The sequence below is a fragment of the Rhinolophus ferrumequinum genome, chromosome 15, assembly GCF_004115265.2.
Source record: "Rhinolophus ferrumequinum isolate MPI-CBG mRhiFer1 chromosome 15, mRhiFer1_v1.p, whole genome shotgun sequence".
NCBI lineage: Eukaryota > Metazoa > Chordata > Mammalia > Chiroptera > Rhinolophidae > Rhinolophus > Rhinolophus ferrumequinum.
Window position 1 is genome coordinate 50,378,937 of NC_046298.1, and position 9,713 is coordinate 50,388,649.

The window sequence follows — 9,713 nt, forward strand, 5'->3', positions numbered from 1 at the left end:
TCTGCCCAGAGGAATCTGCAAACAACCTTACTCCATTAGTCTCCCACATATTATTTACCTTCCCAGTTTGCTCACCTCACAGTTTGCCAATCTCGGGAGCCTAAAACTGCTTTCCTTTCTCCTGCCATTTCTCTCCAACATTCTTGTTCATTGTTGAACATGCTGTAGAAACGAATCCTGAACTGCCCTTTTAAGTTACTTGTGATTTTGACTTCTCCCACGTGAGATGAGCTCTAGGCATTAATAAACTTTTCTTGCTGTGTCTTTTTGTTACAGGAGTGTTAGGCAAGAACTCAAATGGGCAATAAAGGGAACATCATTTTTCCTCCCCTTCACCTGCTGAAAGCAGACACACACCATTTCATCCTCTGCCCAGACCACCCCCCATTCTGTATATCCTGAGGTCAGAAATTGCTGAACCCTGGTTTTTCTCACTGCAGATTACCCTGTCTAACAGGCCCAAGATCTCCCTTACTCCAAATCAAGGATGGGGTGTTTTGTTAAATTTTTAAAACTTGTAAAAATATACACCACATACAATTGATCATTTTGATCCTTTTGTAGTTCATAAGTGTGGTGATTGGATGTTCATGCTCTTGTGTGAGATGTGCCTCCCACAAACCTTGTTAGGACATCGGCACATTACCCGTCTGACGTGAAAAAAAGTTTTTACCCGTTTATAAGCATACGCTTCGCTGGCATTAAGCACATTTGCATCCTCTTTATTGTGCTTTACTTCGATTCTGACAACCCTGGTTTCACAAGTTAAGAGTTATAATTTGCCAAGTGAGAGCCCCTGCGCCATTCAGAGGTGCCATCTGTGGGATTCCAGAAATCATTTAAGTTCACATGCCTCTGATGAGATCATGTCTCCGGAAACTACAGCATCTATCACCAATCTCCACGTTTTTCTAACTTTTACTCCTTATTTTAGCCTGACATCTTGCCTGATTGTTCATGGAGAAACTAGAGAATTTTCTTCACAGGTCCCAAGAAACGAAAATGCACAGGCCCACACCTATCTTATCATTCACTCCCCACATCATGTCTGAAAATGTCCCTCCTGTCAAAAGCCAAACCAGAGCTAAAAGATTTCAAGGCAACCAAAATACTGTTTTGAGCTACTCCTTAAAACAACAAAGACGAACTCCCCCCGAAACAGGTATAAGAAGGGTGTGCTGACCCCCTCCCTTTTGTTCTTGTATGAGGAGAGAACACCACCACCACCACAATGAAAGACGCCCTTCCTATGCAGGAAGGACAGTGATATTCTTACTGTCAAGGAGGGGAAGTTGAGAATGAGAGACTTCTCCACAAACAGACCACGATAAAGATAAGTGTGTTCCTCCTTTACTATCCCCACATAGTTTAGTTACTTCTCCACAATAGCCTCTTTTTATCAGTCCTTTGAGTCTTTGTTTCCTTAAGAGGGCTGTATATCATGTAAAACTTACAGGAAAGACATTTGTGTGATTTCCTCATGTTAATATGTTTCGTATCTATTCAATTCTCAGGCATAGCCTGAGAAGGTGGAGGTAAGATTTTGCCTCGGTGACATCTTCCTTTCTGGTATCTGAATTCTACCTCCTTCATTGGCATGATTGTTCAGAATGCTGACAAGCTCTCAGCTACTGTCGTAGAAACTATGAATATGGGCAGCATCTTTCAAAATTAAATCACACAATCCAGCAATCATGCTCCTTGGTATTGATTAACCCAAATGAGTCAAAAACTTACATCTACATAGAAACTTGCACGCAGATGTTCACCGCCACTTTATTCATAACTGCCAGAACTTGGAAGCTGTAGTCACACAGCAGCCTAGCCAACTGTCCCCCCCGTGTCTTTCCTTAAGGAAAGAAGAGTCTGTAAGACTGTGTCTTTCTGGGACTCTGTTCCATCCTTGTGTTTACACCTTATGTCTTTCTGTCTGGTCCCCAAAAGATGGTTTGCAGCCAAAGACGGGTAATATATCTCACGGGAGATACAACCTAAGCTAGGCGGAACCGAGTGGGGACCCCCAATGAGCTGCCTTAGAAAAATACGGAAAGGGGCCTTGCCTCCCCTTCCCCCTGCCTGGGAAAGTGTTGCCGGCTCTGTCTTTTCCCTTGCACCTGTTTGTGAGATAAATCACGAAGACAATACAGATCAGTTCTCTCCACTTACCTCAACGGAGCTCTTACCCTATATGAGAGACTTGACCCTGAGAGGGTACAAACCTTAATTAAGACATCATGGGACCTTGTGCTTCGGCTGTTTACAGACAAAGGGTGATTGGAATAAACATTTTTCTGCTATGATGTATGAGTCTCACAGACCGTGTAAGAAACAATGTTACTTTCTTGTATTTGTATACCTATCAATAAAAACCTTCAGTCAGCCTTATTCTGGGCTCCAGTCCTCTGAGACTGAGAGACCCCTGGCCTTCGGAGAGATTTAACTGCATTAAGTCTCTGTTTGTTTCTTTCTTAAAAACTTAATCCAAACCGCCCCTTCTCGCACCCTCACTGCCCTTGTTGCGCTGGACGCGACAGGAGGCAACCAAGATGTCCTTCAGGAGGTGAGTGGACACGTGGACGGGTACATCCAGGCAATGAATGTTATTCGGTGCTTAAAAGAAACGAGCGAGCTACAGAGCCATGAGGAGACTGGTGGGGAACCTTAAATGCGTATTAACTAACTGGAAGGAGCCAATCTGAATAGGTTACATACTTATAGTTCCAACTACTTCTGATATTCCCGAAAAGGAAAAACTCTGGATCAGTGGGTTGCAGAGGGCATGGGGTGGTGAATAGGCAGAGCACAGGATTTTTAACACAGAAACCATTCTGTGTGATACTGTAATAGTGAGATGCACTTGTCCAAACACATAGACCTGCAAGGCCAAGAGTGAACCTGAATGTAAACTCTGGAATCGGGTCATCATGATGGGACAATGTAGATTCACTGACTACAACCCACACACTGCTCAGGGGCAGAGTAGTAGGAGAGGAGAGGCTGAGTGTGTGTGTGTGTGTGTGTGTGTGTGTGTGTGTGTGTGTGTGTGTGTGTTTGGGGGTGGGAGAGCAGCAATGGCAGAGCAGGGGGCATGTGGGAATTCAGCTCAGTTTTGCTGTGAACACAAAACTGCTCTAAAAAAAAAAAACTATATATATTTAAAAATCCAGTACTATCCCATGGCTGGTCCTCCTTGAGACTCCAATTTGTCTGGGCCACATCAGAGCCACACTTCTGTGAATACTTGTCCTTTCAACACACATCCATCCTTTCAATGTCTTCACCTGACATCCGTTCTGTATTTCACTATGCTTTTGTCATACACCAGATCGCTCCCAAAACTGCTCTCTCTCACCACGGACACTGATGATTTTTGTGGTGAACATGCAATGTCCACTTTGCATTTTCCATCTTATTGGGACACTCCAGAAGCTGTAGGGGAGGAAACAGTCTCCTCTACCCTCTGAGGGTGTCTGGCTGCTCCTAAGATAGAAAATGATGTAAGGCAGACAAACAGGAGACAAGCATCCAATTTTATTAAATGTTTACATGTATGCGGGAGCCTTCACAAGAGAATGGAGACCCGAACAAGTGACTAGAGCAGGAAGCTTTTATACCTTTTAGGCAAAGAATTGGTAAGATTTGTCAATTTGTGAAGGACTGACAAGACAAGGGGGTTTGGCTGTGGGTAGTCGATGGGGAAGAAGTAACTAGGAAGATAGTGGCGAGTTTAACAAGATTTCTTGGTAGGGATTACTCAGCCCCCAACTCTGTCTCCCTCTCCAGTCTCTGGTGATAAAAAGTCCCTTCCTCCTGGTACAGGGAGAGTCTCCTTCACGTGGGAGTTTTATCTCCTGTTGTCAGGAAGGGGATCACAGTGTCCTTGCACCTGCTGTGTCTTAAGTGCCTTGAATTCAAAATAATGGGCCAAAGAGGCATCGTTTTGGGGTGCCTCCTTCGGAGCATTCTGGGTAAGTGGCCTATTTATCTTTGTTCCTCACGAACTTGCATCTCTGGCTCCAAACAACCGGAAGCGTCTTTCATTCCTACCTTTCCCGATGCTCCTCCGTGGACGTTTGCCAGCAGAGACTCCTCAGCCTCGGTGTTAAAATGTGAAGTACACCTGTTTCTTGACCTGGGCCCTACAGAGTCTATTATCGCTACAATTTTTTTTCCTTTAAAAATAACCTCTGGGTGATCTAGTGCATTTATATCACGTTATTATGAATTCTATGCTTATAACCCCCCCGATTCCATTTCCATCCAGAATTAGACACACAGCCTCATAGACAGGATGTATTAAAAACGGCTCAACCCTAAAATCTTGGTCTTCATCTTCCTCACATTGGCTGTACCCAGACCTCCCACCTGACTGGCATGTACTACTGTTCACCCAGTGACCCCGCTACGAACTCTGGAAGCATTTCCCCATCATGTGTCTCCCCATGTCATAGACAATCCATTACCCAGTCCTGTCCATTCTTCCTCTGATATGCATCTTCAAACACTTCGCTCCATTTTCACAACTACCCGGCCAACCGTTTATTTAATCGTTTGCTCCTTAAAGGTCATCCACGTTGTTCCAGTTTGGGGCCGTGAGGTACAGGGCTTCTAAGTGTATTCATGTCCAGGAATTTTCATGAATACTAGTATAAGTGTTGTCAGGTCCCGAGGGGTGGGGGCCTCGAGGCCACCCTTGGGTTTGATGCCTCACTCCCTAGAAAGACTCACAGGACTCCACAAAGTTGACTTCCTGGAGGTCTGATACCTCATGGCTCAAGGCCCCCACCATAAATGAGATTGTTAGCCTAAAGTATAAAAGGCTCCAGGTAAACAAGCACACTCATCAGGCAGGACTTTGCAAGAGCTTACATGTTTCCTCCCAGGAGCCTGGAGAGGTCAGAGCATTATTTGGAATGTGTAGGTTCCGAACATCCCAGACTTGCTGAGTGAACCTTTTACTGCACAATCCATTTTCTTTTGTCACGCATAAATGTTTGGGGGTTGGATGATAATACTGTAGCATTTTGATGTTTCTTTGCACATTTCTGTTCGATGTGTTATCTGCAAATATTTTCTCCCAGCCTCTATCCTTTGTCATTTCATCCTATTCAGAGGGTGTTTCACAGACCCTAGGTTTTTAATTTTGACGACTTCCAATGTCTCCATTCCTTTTTATGGATCATGCTTCTGGTGTGAAGTCTAGAAATCTCTTTGCCTGGTCCTAGATCCCAAATTTTTCTCTTAGCATTTCTCCCCCAAAGTGTGTTCTACTTTTATGTTTCACGTTGAAATGGGTGGTCCATTTGAACTTTATGTTTTCATCAGGTGTGAGGTTTTGGTGTTTAGGTGAAGGATTTTCTATTTGCTTGAGTTTTGCCCGTGGATGTCCAATTGCCCTACACCTACCTGTGTTACGGAGAAGCCGTCCTTCTTCCACGGAATCGCTTTTGTACCTTTGCCAAAAATCAGTTGGGCTTGAACATATTTGTTTGGATCTCTGTTCTGTTTCATTGATCAATGTGTCTATCTGTCTGTCAACATCACATGGTCTCTATCCACTCTATAAATAAACATTAAATTAGGGGCAACTTTATTGTTGTTTTTTGAAATTGCCATAGCAACTGTAGTTCCTTTGTCCACATTCTTTTTTAAGAGTATGGACGAAAAAGGGGCCACCTACTAAACCAGACAAGCTCATAGGAGGCCAGAATGGCGGGCCCTACAAACGGAGAGACCGAAAGCAACCTCATAGGACGGTCTGAACATAAAAATTCCTAATTAAAAGCGGGTGACGGTGGGTAGTCACGACCTGGGCCTGTAGCTTTCTTGACAAAGGTCAATCTTTACCTTAAGTGAGACTGTCCATTGTCTTTTTTGCATCTCAGATAACATACCCTTGAAATGTCCCAGTAATCCCGTTTTTTCAGATTCCTCAAGACACACCCAGCGGTACCAGAGCACAAGACACAAAATCCCTCATTGTTATCTTGTTGCCCACATATCATCTCCGTGTTCTGTAAATGTTAATTATTATCTATCCTACACCGCCAATGTAAAACAAGTTTTTCTCTCCGTTTTACTTTTTATCCAACTGCAGAGATTTCCCTCACGTTGCTTTCTCCTGCCCTTTTAACCTACCACCAATGGACTTCATGTGACCCTCCTTACAGTCTCCTGCTTTGATTCTAAATTAAGTTGCAAAACTGCCATTGTCCAGAGCATTTTCTCAACTCGTGGAGATTTTGATTCCCCACAATTGCGGTCAGTTTGACTCAAATAAACATAAAAATTCTCTCCATGATTGGACATTTCTTACGTCAGCAAGAGTAGTGTATGCATTTTTTTTTTTTTTTTAATGTTAAAGGAAGCTCTACAACTTGCTTTTATTTCACGGAACTGCTAATCATCAACATTTACCTCACTTCAAACACACATAGACACATTACTGTGTTTCATTCTATGGATTTACTGGAACTTGATTTAGTGAAAGGTTATTAGTTCCCTCCCATTTTTTGTTATTACAGTAAATAATGCTGAATTTGACATTCTTATCATCACACGTGCATTCGCAGCAATGTTCCCCACACCCCTCTGTCGTCTTTGGACTTGGTAGTGCTATGTGCAGAAATGGATTTTACTGAAACTTTTATGTGGTCAGTGATTTCCTTTATGGCTTCTGGGCTTTGTTCTTATGCTTTAGGAAGCTTTCCTCCCTCGAAATTAGGTTACCCAACCAAGAGTCTGTGGGTTCATTGCCTACGGTGTACAAAGAAGCCAACACATTTTAGCAGAGAAAAACATTCATTTGTTCCTCTGCCAAACGAGGAGACCAGGCTCAGATCAGTGTCCCCCAATAAAGACTTGGAGTAAATGTAAAGGACAAAATGGTAAGGAGAAGCTACACGTATTTATTAATTCTAATCCAGGAGTTTTGTTTGGACAATCTTGAGCCAAGTCATCTAAGGTAGGGATGGTAAAGGTGAGAGAAGACATCAAGAAATCCCCAGTAGGTAGGGACTGACTGGGTGAGATCTAGGTGCTGGGCCGAGTGCTTATTACTAGGCACCCCGTTTCCGATCACAGTCCGCGGAACCGGGTCTGCGCACAGAAGTTCCGGCTAGGGACGACTTCTGGGTCCCGGTCGTCGAACTGGGCTTTTCTCAATATTCTGGGTCTCGCTTCCGAGGAGGGGAATGGCGCGGGCCCGTACTCGGAGCTCCAGGTAGGAGGCCACCGGCGGGCCGCGGTCCTTCGTGAGCCCTGGTCGTTTAAGAGGCGCCTCCGGGTGGAATTTTTGCTAAGTCCGAATTCGGAGACACGCACGGACCAGCCCTGGGCGTGCGGGCGAAACCGGAAGGGCGCAGCCACCAGACCCCGGGATTGACCAGATGGCCGCAGGGAACTACGGGGTGGCAGTGATGGGTGGGGCGTGTCAATGGATGGGCACCCCTTCAGGAGGCAACCGTCCACTGTGGACCAGCCCCATCACCAACTGCGGTGCCAGAAGAGGTTAGCTCTGGGGCGGGCAGAGCTCGGGCTTGACCATGGCCCGCCACTCAGTTCCAGCGCACGAGGGAGGCGGAGTCCTCACGCGTGCACTCCACCCCCAGAGAGTCGGTGCGGTCGCGGTGACCTCACCCTGCAGCCTCTGAGCCACGTATCCGCCGTCCCATTCCGAGGTTGCGGGGGGGGGGGGGCTCTCCTGACCGACCATCTCCGGTTGCTGTCTCCCCGGGCTCCCCTCCGCACCCTCTGTACGGACTCGTGTGGAGCTCGCTCGCACTCTCCTCTCCAAACCCGAGTGGGTGGACGGCTCTGCCGGTGGCCCCTCGCCGCTCTTCCCTGCCAGTAGGCGGTGGATGGAAAGCCGGGGTGCAGACCCGGCGGGGCTTGGCCTGACTGCGCAGCGGTCCGAGTTGCATAACAGAGCAGACACTCGCTCGCTCTTCGGCCGCGTCTCCAGCGGTGGGGAGGCCGCCCTGCCAAGCCCTCTGCGGCGCCCAGTGAGGCTCCGGGTCGTTCCTACGATACCGGAGGTTTAGCGGGGGCGTTGTTTCCGTCCCGGCGACCCCCTTGCGCCACCGCAGCAGTGTCTGAGGAGCGGTGCCCAGTAGAGGAGGTGGGCGCACCCTGAGTGTCCTTTGCTGCCCGTGGGCGCGAGCGAGTGTGGCGTGTAAGCCACCGAGGTGGCGCCCGCACTTTTGGGACTGCCGTTTTGCCGGTTTGTACGCGTGTCAACTTCGTTGGTTATTTTAATAAAAACGGTAATCACGAGCAAAACAGCGCCCTGTGGACCGGACGAGCCCGAGGCGGCGCGTGCTCCCGGCCCCAAAGCCTGCGCTCAGGCCGCCTATGCTCCCCGCGGCCCCGCTGTCTAGACGCCAGCTCCCGACGAGCGAGTCTGTAAGGCGACACTGCAGTGAGGCCTCTAACGATCCGATAGGACGCCCACGGGGCCCGGACACCCAGCGGCCCTCCTCGGTGCACAACCACCCGTGTGGCTCCCACTGTGCAGGCGGGTAGCCCTCTCGGCGGGCTGGGTGTGAGCGGTCAGTGAGGCCGGGCCAGCTCTTGCCCTCCCGCCGCCGAGCCTTCTCTTCCGAGGGAGGGGGTTCCGCAGGGCCCGCGTGTGGGTGGTGTATGAATGGTTCCCCGTCACGTATCTGGGGGGACGCCACCCCAACGCCGTCCCATCGCGTGCAGCTCGCTGCGCTCCGTCTTAAGCTGCAGGCAGCGTGGGGTCACAAGTTGGACCCTCGTTTGTGAGCGTCTCTGAGATGTGGCAGCAGAGCGAACAAGAGTAGGCGTACAGCCCCAGGACGGGCGCCGATGACTCGAGGTGCCGAGACCCGGGGCGTCACGGGGCTGCCCTCACGTTGGTGCTGTGGATCCCAGCATGCTTTTCCGGTGATCCAGCTGCGTTTGAGGACCCCCCCCCCCCGCAGCCTCCTTTATGTGCGCACCTCCGGACTTCGCGGACCCTCCCCCTGCTGGTGGCTGAACCCAGAGTGAGGGAATGATTCTTGCCTCCTCCCCCCCCCGTCCCCGTTGTCCCTGGGCGAAGAAGTGTCCCGAAACCCACGGCGTCCCAGGCGAGCGGCACAGCATATTAGCGCGTGTTCGGGAAGTCCAGGTTTGGCCCTGGGGGCTGTAGGCGGAGCGCTGTGAGATGTGCGGTGGCTGAGACCAGTTCGCGTCCTGGCGACACGTGGTTGCCCTGTGCTGAGGCTTCTCTGTTGAAGCCGTGTATGTCATGGCTTCTGAGGCTTGAGGCCCCTCTCCCTACCCGCCATCTGGTGCGCTCTGTGCAGCTGACCGCATGCGGATGAACCTCCTTTAATGCACTGATGGGGGCCTGATCGACCATCGTGACTGCAGTGGTGTCTGGGGCCTTGGCGGGGCACGTACCCTTTGTGGGAGTGTGTTGTCAGCCTCACGGCACATAAGGCAGACTGTGGGGCTGTTTCCCTTTCTCCGTGCTGTGGGAGGCCGCCTCTATCAGCATGTCCAGGACACCTGGCCGTGAGCTCTCTGGCATTTTCCCTACATGGATGATCCTGCCAGTAGCACCTGCTTCTTCTCTCTGTACACCCTGAGAAAGATGATGCATACTAAAGGTCGCTGTTGACTAAAGGCTCAAATTTAAAAAGCAGCGCCCAGCAGCTGTTTCTGAACAGGGGCGTCTCATGCAAACCCTACTTTAGGGAGAAGCC

General features: G+C 49.1%; 1 non-coding gene across 1 annotated transcript; it reads left to right on the forward strand.

Moving 5' to 3' along the window:
• The first annotated feature begins 552 nt into the window (after window positions 1-552).
• On the forward strand, window positions 553-656 carry LOC117035692 (small nucleolar RNA U13). Its single transcript, XR_004425259.1, has one exon. It is a non-coding gene; the product is annotated as a small nucleolar RNA U13 (small nucleolar RNA).
• Window positions 657-9,713: the final 9,057 nt, after the last annotated feature.